Genomic DNA, 18250 nt, shown 5'->3' on the forward strand with positions numbered 1-18250 from the left:
AAAATTTGCCTCGTTCCTAAATCTGACATCCCTGGAAGCTATTTTAAGTAGAAAATAGGTTATGTGTATCCTTAACAGCAATTCTGTAATATTTCTATGTTTCAAATAATAAGTGTGAAAATACTATTAAATATAGTCTAACTGAAAAATATGGTTCTACCCTCAATTACTGGCTAACCTTTCTCTATTCACACATTTCTGGAAATACTTGCACATAAAAAAAAAAAATTCTTACTAATACAGCAGTTAGTGTAAAAAGATTTTTTCCCCCAGTGTTCTTTCTCATTGTTTCTGGGAAGAAGTTTCAGTTGAATGTTGTTGTGTTGATGGTCTTTAGCAAATCTTAAGGAATCCTTAGTAGCAGCAGTTTCCAGGAGTTGTGAATAGGAGCTGGGGAAGGGCCGACTAAAAACCTAAATCCAGTCAGAGTTGGTGTGCATGCATAGGGAGGGAAGGAGGTGGAGTTTCTTGTAGACTTACTACAAGTTTACTGTCTGTACTTCACATGCTTTTCTGCTCTGTGCACATATAATTTTATTTATTTCTAATACCAGCTATTGGACTCATGGAATAGTTATCAAACTCCATGATTTTCATTTTATTTTGCTCTGCCTTTTCAGTTCCAATTTTATAACCAAAGTATTGCCTTGATTTTTTTTTTTTTTAATCAGAACTTTATCTGACGCTCAATTCCTAGGCCCTTTGGAACTTTTTCAAGGTGCTACTATTATTAAACAATGAAACTTTTCAGAATAAAAGCCTTGGCATTCAAAATAGAAAGGCATAAAGAAGATACCTCATATGTTCAGTTATAAACAGAGTATACACATAAGGTTCTCAGAGTTTGCAAATGAAAATATATATTATGCGGGACATAGTTATACTTGAAAAAATCATTTGTTGTTTATCTGTAATTTAAATTTAAATGGACATCCTGTATTTTCTCTGGCAACCCTAACTAGGGACCTGAATGAAATACAAACATTCTCCTGACCCTACACCAAACTATCAAAAGGAAAGTTGCTAATGCATTAGTGAGTTTATTCTTATTTATTGAATCAGATCTGTAACTTAGAGTTGTAATACATCAAAAAACCATATGCTGAATAGTTTCATGGGGAGATTAACTACTTTAAATTGCTTTTAATGTCAGAAAGGGCAGGGCTTTTCAAAGGAAGCTTTCCATATTAAACTAGAAAAAAAATTGTATCACCTGCATGCTTTAAGTAAATAATGTTTGGTCTTAATTTTGAAAGAAGTAATTCCATTTTTCGAAAAAAAAAAAAAAAGCTGAAATGGTAACCAGGGCAAAGAAGTATAGCCAATTTTTATATTCCCTTTTTATTATTCATTTTCTAAATTTTCTACTTTTAAAAATACTTTAAAAATCAAAACTGTAATGAAAAGAGTAAATGAAAAAGAAAAGTTGCATGCTAAGAGTTACTTATAAATGCACACATCTGGTTCTAAAAGCTATAAACAATGAAGTATTTTTACCCTCTAAGTACTTAAATTTTTATCCTTTACTAAACTTTCATTCTTTAGAGCCTTTAGAAACTAAATGTGTCAGTTCAAAAGCAAGGAATTTCAACCCTGATCATTTTTAGATTTTAGTGCTGGACTTGCCGCTTCCTATTTGTATGTCCTTGAGCAAATTAATCACCTTTTTATGCTTCAGATCCTTTATCTGTAAAGTGGAGAGGGTAATATCTAATTCAAAGGGTTGTTTGGAGCATGAAATGAGTGAGGATAAAATGCCTGACTCAGAGTAAGGCCTATACAAGTGTTAATGGTAGTAATTGTAATTCCTATTCTTATTAATGTGTGTGAGACAGGGTTTCTTTATTTGTTTACTTTGTTTTTGTTGTTAGTGCATTGATCTGGGGGTTGCCTGATTAAGAAGGTAAGACACAAAAATTTCTCCTGGCTCATTTAGGAAACAAACTCAGAGAGAAATTGTGGTCGTGGGAAAGCCCTAGGAAAACCAGTAAGAATCACAGCTATGATTCCAAAAGCCCCTTTTAGAAGATTCTTCACAAATGCCATAACCAGATATTTAGTTAACAGTCGTGACTTTCTATCTCTAGTAGATTGGAAACAAATGGCAAACTGTCCTAGCTGGGGTGCTAGGACAAAACACCCTAGACTGGGTGATCTAAACAACACACTTCTGTTTCTTACACTTAATGGAGATTGTGAAGTCCAAGATTAAGGTAGCAAGAGATTCATTTCTTGGTGAGGGCCCTCTTCCTGGCTTACAGGTAGTCCCTTCTTGCGATATCCTCACATGAGGGGACTCTCTTGTGTCTTCCTTTATTTATTTATTTATTTATTCATTCATTCATTCATTCATTTATTTATTTATTTATTAAGTGCCCTAATCACATCATGGGGGCTGCACCGTCCTGATCTCCCATAAACCTAGTTATCTCCCTGCTCATACAATCCTACTGGGAATCACGGTTTGCACATAGGCATTTTGGTAGCACACAAAGCTCCTGTGTGTAAGGCTGACCAATGTCATTTTGTCTGAATATATTCATCCTAGACACCCTTTGGCTCACAGCACATGACTGGGAATGCGATCCCCTGAAAGAGAGCAGGATATCAGAGAGGCCTCGCCTTTCATAAAATTTGTGCTTTGTTTCCTCATAAACAATTGTAACTTGAAGTTTATTTTTTTTTACCTACCTACTCCCCCCCGCCATTTATTTTCTTCTTAAAATTAAAAGTGAAAAGGAAGAATGATATTCAAAGTGATTGAGTGCACAGTTGTGCATTATAACTGGGTTTGGGCTGCTGTTACATTCCTCTCTATAATCACATCAATATTGCCTTAAAAACATAGCATATGGCAGAGAGAAAATGACTCACAATTGATGTGCAATCCAGCTGTGGGTATGTGATTTGTCCTTCTGTGGGGTTAAAAATAAATTCCTGATCAGATTTAAATTGTATAGAGAAATATATTTACCGGTGTCCCAGATGCATGTAATATCTATTTTTTTTTTTATCTGAACCACACACATTCATATATTTTTCCTGGTAGTTACAGGATTTGAAGACTAATAAATATGTGTGGAAAATGACCTTAATTTAGGTTGAAAATAAAAGTTTGGTAAAATGAATTATTAAATTCATCGCATGAATGATGATCTAGCAAATTATAATCTATAATTAAGTAGATTCCCATGAAAACACAGTATTTATCACCCTTTTGTAATTGACTTAAGTGATATAATCACAGAATAAAAGACCAAACTCAAATAAGTGAATATACTTCTATTAATAACATGCAGTTATCAAAATAGTAAAAGTATATATTATTTAATTTTAAGCAAAATATAAAGTATTTTTCTAGTGATCGCTATAAAAGTATATGCAAAAGTTTGTGAGTGTATTTTTATAGGATGACATAACCGAACCTTAGGTTTAAAATGCTTTTGTACTTAGCAGATTTTAATGTGTGTGGAATAAAAAACGTTTTCTTATTTTTGAAGAAAATTGCTTTTTTTCTGGTTTGATATATTATGTTTATTTTAACTATCCTTTAAAATATTGAAAAACTAAAACAATACTTTGTTAGGAGTAAATATTCAACTGGAATGTGATTAGATTGAATTTTCCCCTTCATTAAGCATATGGGCAAATCAGATGTGCATTTTCATTTCAGAGGTTTTTATGGGGAAAATACATAAATGTAATTAGAGGCATTCTCATTAATTTATCTTTGATTTCTTGCCATTCTGCATACATGTCCAATTTCACATCTATGCAGGCCATTATCTTGAATCAAATTTCTGCTTTAGGGGATCTGGATCATCATTACATTTGGAAAGCTTTCTGTCACTTAGAAATATTCACGAAAGTAGCATTGATATTTAGTCACCAGAATTTTTTAAAATAAGGCACATAATAGAGTGAGTGGCTTAAAAAGTCCTTTTGAAGTTACTAAGATTTGTAATTTGTCAATGTGAGTCACTTTTAAACATGTGCTGCGGATTGCCTTATGACAAGACCTGAGTTACAACCAATTCAAAAGATACTAACAAGGATATTACTTTTTAAGTAAAGTCTGCCAAATACGGTTTCAAAGAAAAGTGTCTAAATGTTCTTGGAAAGTGCTGTTTACTTGAGGACACAGAGTATGTCTTTTACTCTGGCCTCAGTATAACTTAATAAAATGTCGGGGCACAGGATAGGTAATAAATGCTTATTGAAAGAGAAATGCCACAGACTTAAAAATAAATACTGTTTTTCCAAATACTGCTATTAAGCTTATTCTAACTGTGAATTCAAATGATTCATGTCTCATTAATCTGAGGACCCTTTTCTTCCCCAGCAACTGTTCTCTCAGTCAAAAACTTTCAACAAGTAATAATCAATGAGCAAAATAAATATGGTCACTGTCTTCAAAAAACATACTTAATGACAGTAATTAAATAAGCTTAGACAAGTATACAATTACAAAACATTGCAAGTTCTTTGAAGAAAAACAAGTTCTGTAAGAGGGTATTTTAATACATATGCCCTGGTACCACCCATGCAAAACTTTCAAAAGCAAACCACAATGATCTTTGATCCTGCATATATAGGAGGAAAAAAATAAATAAAACAACAACAAAACATGTCAGGTAATGGTACACATTAAAGAAAACCAGAGCTTGATGCTATTTAAAATGGTAAAAACAGATTTTATTCAGAAACTATAGCTCTAGGAGAAAAGAGACCCCAGTACAAACTGGGCCCAAGTTCTGCATACAGCATGAACAACAGAGGGTTCACAGCCAAGGAGCCCTGTGGGGATCAATGGATAGAAAATTACTAAAGGGAAACATCAAAAGCATTCTGATGAGGTCAGTTTGAGGGGATTCCTGCTGAAGGCAGGCCAGGCTGATAGGACATCACCTGAGAGATAATGAGGGCTGGGAAATTTTGATCATATATTGAGGGTGGAGGATTCTGCCTGAACTAATTCAGTGGGACTTCCATGCAAAGACAGACACAGAAGTCCAAAGGCTGAGGTCAAATTGAGAAGAGGGTTGAAAGGAGCCTGAGTACAGTTAGGTCAAGGACCGTGTCTTTGCGGTACACTCCAGCACTGGGTGCGCCTACTTCTGGGGAAGACAGAAGGGGAAGGACACGCAGAGTTTGACTTTATCTGTATTTCCAAATTTGTATACAACAGAAAACTGAAGCAGACATCACAAAATGTTAACTTTGTTAAATCCAGGTAGTAGTTATCTGTTGCTTTATTTAGTGAATCTTGAGATACTTTGTAACATATGAATTATCTTTTAGAAAAGAAACGTTGTTGTAGCTGAGCTCTGAAGATGAGTAGAAAGGACTTTGAAGGAGTGTGAATAAGGGGTGGGGTCCAGAGAGGATAGCATTACTCAGCTTAAAACAAGAGCATCAATCTATCAGAAATAAAATGTACCTTAAGTGTATTTAGAGGTGTATACATGTGTGTGAGGCTACAAATAACATTTATATATCATTTGCGGTGTGTGTGCTTGATACTTCTTTCATACAAGTGTTTGATGACCTTCTCAGCTTCAGTGATCAAAGAAACACTCCCTAAAATATTTACTGGCACAGTAAATCTTTATCATTAATTACATGCAATCTAAATTGTGAATGAATCATTTTGAAAGCTTGAATTTAATAAGAACAAACAGTACATTAATTAGAAAAAATACCTACTCTGCACTTTCACAAATTGATGTGTGGAAATCAAAGCATTACTAGAGTTATTCTTTGTAGTTTATAATATCTTCATGTTGGTGGAGTTTTCTTTGTTCTATAGTTTCTGTTAAGATGTGGACTGAATTTTTTGCCTCCAATTATCAATAAGGTCATAGAGTCATGGTTAGAAGACAGTTTCTGAATCAATTATTCTCATTCAACCTTTTACTCTTCACATAGAATTTCTTTCATGTGGAATGAAGGATTTGTCATTTCTTCAGGACCAACTTGCCGTAATCAGAATTGATTTTTTAAAAATTTTAATAAATGTATCTATAATTGAGACTAGACCATATCTACATGAATATGAGAGTAACCTTGAAATCATACTTAAGATTGTGCATCCTCATTTATTTTACATATACATATTTTTTTCTTAAAGACATTATTAATCACCCAATTGCAAGTAACCAGTGGATGTCATCCAGATTCAGAGTGTTTCTATCTTGGAAAAAAGCTTTATTAAAATTGTTACAAACTTTAATGCATACATTTTTAAAGATTAGCCTACACACTGCTAATGGTTTTCAAAGAAAACAAAAATCACTTTCTTAACCCTATTAACTCCTAATTAGTTAGTTAAATGTACTTACAGAACTGAGCCCTACTCATCTGTTTGGTCACCTCAGATTCCAAATAAAATTCCTAAAATACATACTTTTAAACCCAATAGGTGACTTACAGTTTATAAGAAAAGCAAACACATTGATGTATAGTAATATAAGGCAATTTCTCTGGCACTCAACAATCACGTGGCCTGGCTTATCCTTAACCTGCGGTTTTTCTGCATTGCCCCAGGCAGCAGTTGACCTAGCCCAACCTCTAACCTCTTCGGGCCCCATTTCCACACCTTCAAAATAGGGACCTCCTGCTTCAGTGTGTTGTGATCACTGTGGGGTCCTTGGGAACACCTGTATGAATCAGCTAGTTTGGTACAGTGTCAGACAGATAATAGGAGCTCAATCAGTGTTGTTTGACTTCCTCTTTCTTGCTTTACGCTCTCTCTTTAAAACTATGCTTACGGTAGGTTTTCCTTCAGTTTACTATCATTGGTGGTTGTGATTCTATGAATGAACAGAAACAAATTGTTTAGGAAAAATGCACACCATATTATACTATACGCTACACATTATATAATAAATCATATACTGTAAGTGTAACGTATGCTAAAAATACACAATGTTGTTACAGTGATTTTAAAATGTCTTGTGGAGGGGCGCCTGGGTGGCACAGCGGTTAAGCGTCTGCCTTCAGCTCAGGGGGTGATCCCGGCGTTATGGGATCGAGCCCCACATCAGGCTCCTCCACTATGAGCCTGCTTCTTCCTCTCCCACTCCCCCTGCTTGTGTTCCCTCTCTCGCTGGCTGTCTCTATCTCTGTAGAATAAATAAATAAAATCTTAAAAAAAAATGTGGAAAAAGCCGTCGCATCTTCAATACATGTTGTATATCAACTGAATGAGATTCCTCTCTTCCTTCAGTCCGCCAATTTCCAAGTGTCTACATTGATGGCAAAGGAACCAATGAATCAAATGTATTAGTGCCTTTGGGGCTGGTTCCTCATTTTTTTGAGTCTAAAACAATGATCTGGTTAAAATTAGCACACTGAAAGAAACACGGACACACAGGGAGAAAGTATTAGGGTATAATCATGTGTCATATATTTACTTTATGACAATTATCCCCTTAGTGAATTTGGTAGTCGGGTTTAAAAAAAAAAAGAATTAAATAACACACAACAAACACTAACAATGTTAAAGTTATTTTTATTAAAAGGTGTTGAATATTCTAAATATCATTAGAAATGAGAAGGAATGCAGAGGCTTCAGGGATGGAAGGGGATAGTTTATAAATTATTCAGAGAAGAATGAGAAATAAAAACCAAGGAAGTTTTAAAACATAAATAGAATTACTATATGATCCAACAATGCCACTTCTGGTTACAAACTCAGAAAAACTAGAGAAGGGGCTGAAACGGATTCTTGGACAACACTGTTCATAGCTGTACCATTACCAATAGTCAGGGGTGGAAACAACCCAGATATCCACGGACAGATGAACGGATCAATAAAATGTGGTCTCTGCATACTATTGAACATTATTCAGCCTTAAAAAAGAATGGGATTCTGTTACATGCTACAATATGGAGGAACTTTGAAAACAGTCTGCTAAGTAAAATCAGAGAGACGCAAAAGGACAAATATTATATGATTCCACTTGTATAAGATACCTATAATAGGCGAATCCATAGAGACAGAAGAAGACAGAAGGAGAATAAAGGTTACAGGAGCCAGAGGCTGGGGAGAAAAACAAGTGTTTGTTAAATGAGGACAGCGTTTCTGTTTTGAATGTTGAAAAAAATCTGGAAATCTAAAGTGATGGCTGCGCCACATTGTGAGTACTTAATGTTATTGAATTATATACTTAACAATGATTAAATTGGTTTTAAAAAAAGACAGAATTAAGCAAATCAGACATTTAAATTTGCCCGATGATAACTTTCAAGACTAATGTTGTAATTTAAGTAGACTTTAGACATAGGGGAGTGGACATGTGGACTGTGGAAGGGTAGCAAACTACAATCTTGACAGGTGTCCACACATAAAGAATCATTATTTAAATAGTTGATATATTTCAGTGCATCAGCTTTATGATCATGTTTGTACCAGACAGACCAAGGCTCAAGTCCCACTCCATTTACTCACAGACTGTGTGACATTTAACAAGTTATTCAAGTTTATTTGTTTTTTGTTTGAGAGAGAGCCCACAAGTGAGGGGGTGGGTGGTGAGGAGCAGAGAGTGGGGGACAAGCACTGAGCGTGGAGCCTTCCATAGGGCAGAATCCCACAGCCCTGAGATCAGGACCTGAGTTGAAATCAAGAGTCAGACGCTTAACCGACTAAGCCACCCAGGCCCCGGTTACTCAAGTTTTTTCACTCCAGTTTCTTCATTTGTATGATGAGATGAACATAGCACTTACATTCAGGTAATTGTAAAGATGAAATGAGAGAATGCTTGCAAAGTGGTTTCCATTGCATGTATTTGGCATCTAGACAGCGCTCAGATAATGTTTGCAATGAGTTAGTGTTGTCTTGCAGGGATCTGAGTTCTGAGTCTTTGCAGATGTGGTGGTGACTAAAATCACACGGCGAGTTTCAGGGGACCTGAGTCTCTCTCTGTATCCACTGAAACAAACTTGTGTGCTTGTGCAGTCATACACTTTTCTGGAAAGAAGATGCACAGTGATGAGATACTTAAAATAGTTTAGAACTTTAAGTAGAAGTGTATTTAATGCCATCGTCTGATCATTGAGGGCAACTCTGCTTAGTGTATAGTACGACTGAATGTATGCATTTCAATAATAACTGGGCAACATAATGCATGATTCAGCAAGCAAGCAGTGAACCATATCTCTTGAAATACTTTCTATTTCCTAAACACCTTCTTTCTCCTTAAGATAGGGCACACTGCAATTCATTTCCATCTTGATCCTGGTATCAAGCTCTGTAAACTCAGAGGGAACCCATCAAATATTTGGCCAACTTATATAAATTAAAATCTTCCAGCAAGCTCTGGGAGATAGGAGAAAGCAGTAAAGTCTAAATCCAGTGATGCTTGCAAGGCGGTCTGTGCAAGTGTGGAAGGGTGAAGTTCCCTGTGGCTGAAAGAGGTCCCTGTTTTCTCTTAGTTCCTCTTCTGGGTTTAGTAAACCAGCACAGGATTCCATGCATTTCATAGTTTGTACTTTATGAGTAAGGTCAGAGGGATAAGCTACTAGAACAATAAGGTGTTAACTTCTCATTCAATATTTTAGTTAAGTAATGAATAAATTTCAACGTACAAAACTGAAAATAGATAAATGTCAAAAAAGATAAATAAGGACTTTGAATCTAATATTAACTGATTTGACATGGGGAAAAAGTTCTTCCACTATCTAGATAATGTGACTTTGGGTATATTACTTGACTTCTTTAGGCCTCATCTGTATAAGGAATTGGAACAAAGCAGTGCTTTTAGAAATAGTATTGGCTGTGAAACTCTTTAATCAAGGAAAAGCTGAGGGGGAAGACTAAGACATAAAAACTGTAAAACTATACCCTTCTCCTTGTGACCTACTTCTTTTTTTACACTCCTCTACCTACCTCAGCCCTGTGGGGCATTTTTTAAATGAAACATGTTTTGGAAAACCCCTGGACTACAGAATTTTAAAGCAACTATTAAGGTTCTATGATTTTATGAAATTTAATTGTTGGTTGTCTAGAATTATAACTGGTATGGAGTAACATTTGGAACAAGGATTATAATAAACTGAAGATCCATAGTATTTTGTGATACAGATGTCTATTTAAATATCCATGTGAAAACACTCTCTTCTAAATTTGGATCTTAACCTGCCCTCAAACCACTTCTTGTTAGTAGCCTTACCAAATCATTGGAAGCTCTACCACAGTGTGTAGCATTAGACTATATATAAAAGCCAGCTGGGTTACGGGGTTCGGGTTCCTTCTTTCAATACTATGTACTGGAACAGACAATATTAGAAGAGAGAGATGAGTTATAATTACAATAAAATATCTTGGTGCTTTAATAATAAAGAAGATGCCTAAGCTGGCAAACAGCAAGACAGGAGACGACTCAGAGCTATAGGCAAGAATATGCTTAACAAATAGCCACCATCGTATGTGGATACCCGTCAGTATGATGACGGTGGATTGGATAATCCACCCAATGACGGATGTAAGGATGGATACTTAAGCTTCTCTGTCAGTTACAATTTTTCTCCCTGAAGCATCTGATACACGTATCCTGAATACAGACAAGGTATTTGTTTTTATAGCTGTTAGGAAGGATGAAGCCATAATCATTGCACGATACTGCTCTAGCTCTAACCCCGTTTTTCCATTAAGCCCTCAGGTAAGCTTGTTACTTACAAATACTTAAGTAGTTTCCCCTTTAAAAAAATATTTATGATTATACAAAATACCATCTTCACTTTGAGTGCAGAGATGGGATATAATTTTCTCCTTGTTAATACAAAGGTAATCTGTCAACTCTGAATATTAAGAATATGGACATGGCAACCTAATCGTTTAACTGACTGGCATGAAGTAAACGTGACATTCAGAGAGGCAGTGTTGGAAACAAGGCAGTAAGACACTCCATTTCAGACTCTTTATGCAGTAATTTGTATATAAATAATGATGCCAAATAGAATTACCAACCTAATATTTCTGTGGGAATTCTTCAAAAACGGCATGCTATAGGGCAGCACAGTCAGTTAAACATTTGCCTCTTGGTTTCGGCTCAGGTGGGGATGCCAGGGTCGTGAGTCTGAGCCCCATGGCAGTTCTGAGCTCAGTGCAGAGTCTGCTTAAGACTCTCTCTCCCTCTCCCACTGCCCCACCTCTCCCCAAATAAATATACAAATAAATAAACAAATAAATACAACATGATATCATCAAACCTGTTTTTGTTTGAAATACAAAAATAAAACACTACTACACGAAAGCTCTGAACTCGATGCAGTTTTCTTGCTGAGAAGTATTCACATAACAAATGTTCAGCTTTGGCTTTATTTAGTCTGTTTTTCTAACAGTTTGAACACTTGTAACAATCTCCCTTTATTAAATCCCCTGTGTCTTGCAGTTTACCATCTTTTTTTTAAAAAAAGACAGATGTTTTATGAAACTAGTTTCCTGTACCTGGTGTATTTAAACAGTGATTTTTTTTTTAAACAAACTAAAACACCTGAATAATTAAATAAAAACAATATTTTATTAGACTGCTTTGCATTTATACACTTAGAGGTTAGACCTTTTGCAAACTGACAAAACCTATGGATGGACCCTTTCTTAGAAACGTACATATGCACAAGACCCTCAAAATTTTGCATATAATTTTAAGATATTCACAGATGCTAGGTTAAAAACCAGTTAGAGAACATTTAATTTTTGGTGTAACATTCTGCACTTTTCTAGGCTGTATTATTGCCCATTTGCATTGTTTAGCTATTAAGAAGAGTATTAAGTTTGTATAGCTCCTGTGAAGCTCTACTTTAATAATTTTATTTCTTCTAGAATGAATTTGCAGTCACAGACTAATAATTATGTCTGTGTAATGTGCCTATTGACCTATGTCTGTTCCCTGTCTTAAAGTGTTTCAGAAGAAAGATTAAAAAGATTGTTAAGTGCAAGTATTCATCTAACATCATGTGGTATAAATTAATCATCAAGATTTTCCTTGTGTAGTGTATGCATATTTATGACACTGAGGTGTGAAATCATAACTCTTTTTCTGTCACTACATCAGCCGGCTTAGAGAGTCTCAAGTGTTTATCTATCCCAGAAAACATCTTGCTTTTACAGGTCATTTCGCGTTCATTGTCACCCATTGTAGAGCTAAAAGACAGGGCTTCATTGCTAATTATTTGCCAGGTGAATAAACTATGTGGAAGTACACCAGAGGTGTTCTTGTTATGACCCGAGGTTCTAAACTGTTTAAACAACTACAAGGCAAGAGCAGATGGTACCTTCATTTTTTTAAAGTAATAAACATAAAGAAAAGTACTCCTCAAGAATATAGTCCCCCGGAAAGCAAACCGTGTGCATTGTCAGCATTGGGAAGAAGCCCAGTTCCCAAAACATTTTAAAAGTATATGATTGCTATGAATTGAACCATACTGACACCTTTAATCTATTTGTAATAAATAACTGTAATGCATTTGTCATTAACAACCTGAAGGAAAGTGCGGTTAGAAGGAATTATACCTTTCCCATCTGTTTCTTGGCTAACTAAATTTTCTTAAGAATAATCTACCTAAATGGATGCAGATATGAAAGGGAGATACTGTGAAGGTGTAGGGCACTTTAATGGCCTTTAGAACAGACTGAGACTAAATTAAGCAAGCAGTCTTTTTCATTTTCCGCACTTTGATCCTTGGTTTAGCGTTGTTTTCAGCAAGAATGAATGCTAGTCCTGCATTCTATTACTCCTTTAACCTCAAGTATGAGGCCCCATGGCAAAAATAATGCAGAAATAATGTAAAAGTTACTGTTTCTTTCTTTGCTGTCTCCTTTTGATTATATATTAAAATGAATGTCTAAGAATATTTCAACAAAGCAAAATTAAATAAATGAGCATATCCCCATTAGGGAGAATTTAATCATTTGTATCATTTTGGGGAAGTTTGAATATTTTCACGTCAACTGGAATTGAAAAGAGTAAGAATGAGAAAGAACTTCTTACCTTTGACCAATCTGTATTCATGTTAATGCCAGAAAAACCTACCTCCTTGCTGGTTTAGGGATAAGAACTTCGGGTTTTTGTTTGTTTTTGTTGTTCTGTTTGTTGCCTCTTTCTCTTTTTATAGTTTCTTTCTTTGTATTACTTAATAAGAAATTTGTTATTTCCATTATTATCTAAGCCACAAAACTAATTTACTTAAATAATGTTTCTGTAAGGTTGTTAAGAGAACAAAATGTTCACCACCTATAACAGTAACCAACCTAGAAGATGCTCAATTCATGCCTATTCTCTGTTGTCCTCTTGTCTTTGCATCGTCTGACCAGATGAATTACTTAATGTCTACATGTCTGCTAATAATTCTGTTTCAAATTAGATCTGGGACATGCTGCTGTCAGGAAGGATGGGGATCTCAATCACTCTTTAGCATTCCAAGACCTCTCTGGGCATATAAGATTCTCCTCACCCCCGCAGGTTTTTCTTGTGGCTTTGGGCTCTGCTGGTTTTGACCTATAAACTTTGTCCTCTTGGGCTACATTGGCATCTGGTACACGTGTAGAAGAGATAGAAATGACTCTTTGGGGATACGATCCGCCTTATATTCTATGTGAGTGGTACCCCTGGAGTAGTGCTCTGGAGCTGTTCTGTGCATGAGCTGAACAGCTGTATGCTTAATCCTGAAATCTACTTTGTCACAGGGCAGAGGCACCCAGTCTGCTGAAATTTTTAATTAAATGTGTATTTGAGTGCCTGTCCATCGGTAATGTTCATATATAGTACGAACCAGAGGGACATCAGATATTCTTCCAGACCATGTTAAGGGACCCGATATGGACTACAAATATAAAAATCCACTATTCCAATAAGAAGCTTCATTAGACTTCTTCCATATTTCTAGGGAAGAAAGTTGTAAATGTTCCTGTTCCATATGTTTATATCTTAAAAGTTTAAATTCCTCTTTCTATGAAGAGTATTATGGAAACAAGCATGTTAAATTGCTATTTATTCCTCATAGCTAAACATGTTGGAAGAGCACAGGGCTAAGATTATGAATGTAATTTCAGAAATCATTCAGCAGCAAATGAAATATTCCTCAGCAAATTTGGAAATCGGATTGACTGTATCATAAAATATGATAGTTTTGTAGAAGCTTGAAGATTTTTAAAGGTGCTGTTTTTACACTTTGCTAATTGTGCTTTGATATGCTCATAATTTGTTTTTGACATGTGTGCACCCGAAGTTACTAAAATTTAAATTTGTTACAAATGTGTGTTTTTGAGAGTATATCATCAGACAGAGCTGGGTTAGTTTGAGCAGGCACAACTCTTCCTGAAGAGTTACTTAGGATTTTTCAGTCTGGAGTTATGACCATACTGTAAAATTTCATGCATACATTCATGAAAGGAAAAAAAAATGTTAACATTCAAAGTCCTCTCAAGTAGCTAATGAACAAAACGTATTTCTGATAAATAGCTTTTTGGAGAAGAATCTCTACCTTTTAACACAAATCTGAAGCATTCCATTGAACCTCTGAATACCCAAATAGACAAAGGGAACGGCCCTTGGATAAATCTGACTACAAAGCTACCATTTCCCACAGCTCTGGTTAGATAACGAATGCCTTAGGAAATTAAAAGTGTACACAGGTGTTCAGTTTTTCTGTGGTAAAATCATCAGAGAAAGCAATTTAAAATCTAGTAATTATGTTCTCACGAAGTTATCAAACATGTGGTGACTAGTCTTAGTTCCAAGATCGACTAGTGAGTTCATCTAACTTAGTTACCTTGTCTTCATATAGAATCAGGGCTGTCATCACACACAGACATGTTTCTCTTCTATGTATAATAGCCTTTCTGGAAGAAGGTTCTAGAATTCTACAATAACTCATTAGAGCAACACTTTGAGTCTAATTAGAAAAAATAACACAAACTAATTGCAGAAAATTCTGAAAATACATATAAACTAAAATAGAAGAAATTAAATATGAAGCCCTCATCAATCTCTACGCAGAGATAACTATTGTTAAAGTATTTTGTGTAACGTTTTATAGTCTACAGTTTTTGTATCTCTTTCTTCCCACTTAGCAATACATTGTGAACACTTCTATGATTTTAAATATTCTTCTGTTATGTTGAGGTATTGAGTGGGGCAATAAAGAGCACTTTTCTTCCTGTACAATTTCTGAATATTTGCAGCATAAAACAAAGTGTTGGCAGAAAGGGCCCAAAATTTCATCTTTAATACTGATGCAGATTAGGTTGGGAAATGTAGATTATCAATTAAATCAAGGGTCCATTTTAATACTGAGCATACCCACCCAACAACAGATTGTCCTGGCTTAACGGAAGTCTTTGTCTCCAATACTCCTATCCAGATAATTTTAAGTAACAGTAAAGGATAGCTTATACTACCTGCAGGAAAACTCAATCCCAAAAGGAAATGGCAGGGTCCTGATACCCTTTCCCTGTTTCCAAACTCACTAATCAGATTCAATTATTTCTCCTTGATAAGGAGATGTGACAAGATGAAGATAAGGCAGGAGTGTCTGCTAATTAAATTACCTGGAAGGAAACAGGACCTAGGGTGAAAATTCCCCTACTCATCTCCACCAAAATATACCAAGTCGCTTTTAATGGCTGTGGAAACATAATGCCAGTGTCTAAATTAATCCTTTCTTGTGGAACACTTCAGCTGTTTCCAAATGTTCACTACAAAAACCAGTATCCTGAAATATATCTTCATGTGTATATTTTTGCATTTCTTTATTATTTTATTAAGATTAATCACTAGAAGTTGAATTGCTAAATATTCATAATTTTCCTTCCAGAGTGGCAGCCAACATGCAAATGCCCATAAGCAGTATTTAAAATTACCCCACTTACGGGACATTTTTGGATTCCTAACAACCTCTGTACTACACTGTAATAATTCTTTATCAGTTTATTAAACAGCGAGGACCTGATGTGATTTCTTTACTCTTTGCTTTAATTACTGTTGATATTTAATGTGTTGTGTATATTTAATGGTCATTTACATGTCTTCTTTTGTGAATGACCTATTTGGGTTAAACCTATTTTTCTTTAAATAGTTAATATACTATATTTATTTGCTAAAATTTTCATTATGTAACAATATATAGTAAGGAGTCTTGCAAGATGTGAAGTAGTGAATAATGATCGCGATTAAGATTCCGACTCAAAAATGAATCATTTAATTGTTATATTTCCTTTTAAGTGCAAAATGTTCCAGTTTTTACCGTGAGTGCTAAAGGTGCTTATTTACAAACTGTCACCTCTAAAATTTTCAACCTAAGTTGTTTTTTTGCAGAATAGATTTGGAACTTATAGGAAACCAAACTTTTCAGTAAGATTGGCTTTATAAACAGCCCATGCTAATTTTTGGCCGATGAATTAAAATATATGACATTGTACTCCATTTAGAGTTTTTGCCTGCCTATAACTTTCTTTTAAAGAGTCTAACACCAATGTTTAGTTCATCTTATCTGATAATTTTTCCCAAGAACTAAAGTCACTTTCAACATATGAAATTTAGGCAATGTATTTCACTACCATCAGAAAATATTATGATCTCTTCACCCGGTCCTTGAACTCAGAGGTGATATAGCTTGTGAGAGGAGTATTTTTGCTTTCTAATCCTTTGTGGGAAAATCTTATTTATGGCTTCCATCAACCAGAATGCTCTAGTTCTATTTCCTTTCACATCAGAAATAAATATTTCTTAAAGCATTGCCTATCATTGAGTTGAGTCCCCTTTGGCTACCATGGAAAATAATGTTGCCATATCTATTATACGTGATCTGGCATGACCTTTCTACATTAATGCATGGCCTCATTACAAACACTAAGCATTTTGTTTCCTCTTTAATTCTCAGTGGGGCACAAATATATTAACCCATGACATTTTTCGTAATAGAGATGAGAGAATGAAAGCAATGTGTTGAACCTTACATTAGCATTCAATGTGGTGTCTTGCTTCAAAAAGGCAAGTAATTATTTTGTAGTAGTCTGTTGTTGTTATTGTTTGAAATTTGTCCCTAGAAAATAAAATTATGCAAATAAATACCTAAGTTTGGTACAGTTGCTGTTTGTGTAATATGACCACTGATCATCCAATTTCACAGGAGTCTTTGAGCAGTGGGTTGGGTCACAGGGATGGCTTTCCTCTGGGAAGCAAGGGAATGATGCTGATGTGGGCCCAGCCCTGAAGCATGTTCGAAGCAAACCCACTTCAGATGAGTGGGTTTATGGAGAAGGCAGAAAATACATAGAATGGCATAAAATCTGTTTGGATACCAAACCATTTAGGAGTACAGAGGTGCAGTATCTATGATCACATTCATAGGTCTTGGCTTTGAAATATCGTCCAGCTTCTTTTTCCCTCTAAGTCACTAGCTGAGGCACCAGGAGGAAAGTAATACTTATCTCTCCGAGGCCTTTGGGGTTTATTCATTCTTTTAAAAGTGGGAGCTTTGGAGGAAAATCATTAGTCATTGCCTGGACACTAAAGAGAGGAAACCTCATCCACTAAACAATGACCATTTTGCCATTTGCAATGAACCATTCAACTGTGGATTTTTTTTGTTGTCGTTTCTTTGAGCTGAATGAGGTTATTCATCACTTTATCTCCCCCCAGGGCTAGTTACTTTGGAGCTTACTGAATAAAAGAAAAGAAGCAAAGAAAAGGGAGGGGAGAGTGCAGTATTTTCAGCAGCCTCCTAATTATAGTGATTTGTGAGTTACTAAACAGAAGTAGAATCAAATATGTGTGCCACATGAATCACTATATTAGTTTTGAGATATATTGGACTTGTGTAGATGAACTTTGGTCTTCTAAGTGATGGCTATGCTCCAGTGGTTTCCCATTCAACTTCAAATATAATGACTCTCACTCACAGTTACAGAGCTGTATATAATCTGGCCCCTTGCCTCATATCTCTGCGTTCCAATCACACCACCTTTTCTGCCCTGGAACACACCGACCTAAGGCCTTTTAGGAAACCTCTTCCCCCTTACAAATTGCATGTGGGGAAAAATAAAAAGAAATTGGCATGTGTGGATCCATACTATTAGGTCACAAATGCCATTCTTCCATTCCTTCCTCAGCCAGGAAAAGCCTTCCCTGAGTATTCCATATAGAAACGTTGCCCTCCCAGATACTCTATCATCATACCTGGTCTTAGTTTCTTTAGAGCAGCTTGGCTTATCAGAAATGATCTTGATTTTTGTGTTTTATTTTGTTTT

The sequence above is a fragment of the Ailuropoda melanoleuca genome, chromosome 18 (assembly GCF_002007445.2).
Source record: "Ailuropoda melanoleuca isolate Jingjing chromosome 18, ASM200744v2, whole genome shotgun sequence".
NCBI lineage: Eukaryota > Metazoa > Chordata > Mammalia > Carnivora > Ursidae > Ailuropoda > Ailuropoda melanoleuca.